This window comes from Hipposideros armiger, unplaced genomic scaffold, assembly GCF_001890085.2.
Source record: "Hipposideros armiger isolate ML-2016 unplaced genomic scaffold, ASM189008v1 scaffold_2057, whole genome shotgun sequence".
Lineage (NCBI taxonomy): Eukaryota > Metazoa > Chordata > Mammalia > Chiroptera > Hipposideridae > Hipposideros > Hipposideros armiger.
Genome location: NW_017733405.1, coordinates 2,603 through 5,027, shown reverse-complemented (window position 1 = coordinate 5,027; position 2,425 = coordinate 2,603). Strand labels below are relative to the sequence as shown.

The following is a 2,425-nucleotide window of genomic DNA, read 5'->3' as shown; positions in this document are numbered from 1 at the left end:
GTGGGTCTGAGAGAGGCCTGAGTGTTTTGTAAGAAGCCCAGAAGTTATCCTGGGGCTCTGCCAGCTTGGAAACCTCTGAGGTCAGTGATCAGAGTTCAGGGTAAGGAATGGCCTTAAATACACTTTTAAAGGAGTTTTTTTTCCTCAGAAAGGGGAGGACATATATCGTCAATTATGAGACATGCTGTTGGGAGTTACGTGTCGTTCTTTCTACCATGGGGTAGAATCAGGTGGAAGATTTAGGAGTGGGTCACAGGTCAGTGTAATAAAATCTCTGAATGCTTACTCTGAAACTTCCCCAAGTTGATTTTGGGGAGCAAACAATGGAATCCAATTTTTTTCTAATTTACACTGATAAAAGTGAATTGGCATCTTAAGATGCTTAACCATAGAGCTGGGAAAACTATGGGTGGAGCTGGGCCCCTTGTTAACTCTCTAGTCCTGACTTTTTGTTAAACTTTGTGGAAACTTCCGGGAGAGGGATGCTAATAAAGATATCGCCCTTGTAGCCGCAGGTGTGCTTTTCATGGGGAAACCCGTGTGGTGTCTTGGTTGGGTGTGCGTGTCCACACTCCGCTGTGTTTTTTGTTTTTTTTCTTTTCCCGGATAAACCATTCTTTTGGTGGATTTCTTGGAGAGTTATTTTGGCCAGTGAAGAACACACACACACACAACTGCAATCTAACACTATTTTGGGGAAAGCCACAGAACACTCATGAGGCCACCCAGCCAGGAATTGACTCACAGTACCCCCAGGTCAGGTCCTACGTCGGAACCACTGCCTGTGCTGCTGGGCACACGTGTCACTGTTCACACCACTGACATCCACATGGACACCTGGCCCTGCAGCCATGACTGCTGTCACTCTGCTCCTGGCAACTGGTGTTATTGCCAAATGCGTTCTGCATGGTTCCAGCCTCTGTGTCACCACGTCCTGAGTCAGAGCCTGGCATGTGGTCACCTGATGGTGGAACCTTCTGCCGTGTCCAGTTGCAAGAGTGTTGGGGACAGTGGGTTCCCCTCTTATAGAGTGAAGTGGCCTCTGCCTCCCACCAAGACTACAGGTGGAATTTTCCGAATGTAGGAAGAAAATTCAGATCCTGGGGTGAGGGATGGAAGAAGAATGTCTAATTTCAATTCTTACAGCAAAGATCTGAGACTGGAACTTTCTCTGGTGCTTTGTAGGCACTCAGGTTTGGCTGGAAGAACAGGGACTAATAAATGATATCCAAGGTAGAGGTTTACTTGCGCACTCTTACTCTGAATTTCTTTTTGGAATGGTGAGAGGATTTTTCCCTCTACTCCACCAATTCTCTGATTCTTGGACACCACCTGTGTGTCCCACAATTCTAATCAATTCTGACACCTACCTGGAGTCAGCATCAGACCCCACAGGTTACAGGCTCCGTCCCACAGACTGCCCTCACTGCAGACGCAAGCCACAAGTTTCAGGTCCTCGTGTTGCCTGCATTTCTGTCTGTCGTGGCTACTAAGTTGGGGTTCCGCTGTTTCAAGTTCAATCATTTGCTAGAACAACTCATAGAACTCAGGAAAATCCTAAGCTTACTGTTCAGTTGTTAAAAGGATACAAGTGAGCAGCCAGGACACTTCATAATTCACATGTGTTTTGGAATTAACATGGAGAAGTGATGTGTCATTTCTGCAATACGAGTAAATGCTTGTTGATATTTTATGTCTTTGAGTGCCTTATACATGGTTAGGTCTTGGGAGGAAACAGATGGCAGAATCAAAGAGATCATTGAAGAGACTTAGTGACCAGCTATTTACAGAGGTGCAGGCAGGTGACAGCAATACATGACGGAGCTCCCTGGGACTAGAAACAGCAGGAAGTTGTCACCACCTCTAGGCTGAAGAAACAGCAGAAGAGAGTTGTTTCCAGAACCCAGCAAAGCTGGAGCCTTTGAGAGGAGCCAGAAAACATGTGCTACCTCTGTAGGTAGAGGAATGCAGGCACTGCTGTAGCAGGGCAGGAGGAAAGAGTGTGTGGGGGGGATCAGCGCCTTGAATTCTCCCTCGTCTCCCACAGTGATGCCTACAGCGCCTCCTACTGGCAAACCAGTTGGAAGCCAGGGGGCAAGGAACCTAGGTGGTGTGTTCTGTGAGAATAACTGAAAATACAAGTGATGCCTCACAAGCCTTTTAGGACCTGGAGGGTAGACAAAGGAGAACACTGGGATACTGAGATTATACAGATTCGGTGAAAGAAAAGGCAGGAAGTCTGTCTTCAATTAAATAATACATTTTGGAACGGTGACAGACATTAGGCTTATTCTTGGCCTCCCAGGTGTCTCAGTGGAAAGGGGAGGAAATGGCTACAGATAACAAAGATGCACAGCTTCCTGGGAGAAATCTCCCAAACTGAAAGGTGGTAAGGTCTCCACCAGCCAGGATGGACAAGCACAGG

At 47.0% G+C, this 2,425-nt stretch overlaps 1 long non-coding RNA gene across 2 annotated transcripts in view; it reads left to right on the top strand.

Annotated features, from left to right (window-relative positions):
* LOC109378485 (uncharacterized) overlaps positions 1-2,425 on the top strand; it is an 8,835-nt gene that overhangs the window by 4,054 nt on the left and 2,356 nt on the right. Inside the window, exon 4 of one of the 2 annotated variants that reach the window (XR_002122994.1) lies at positions 149-486. The exons of the other annotated variant lie outside the window; for it this stretch is intronic. This is a non-coding gene — a long non-coding RNA (uncharacterized LOC109378485). Of the gene's footprint in view, positions 1-148; positions 487-2,425 lie in introns of those variants that run through there. 2 annotated transcript variants of the gene reach the window in all.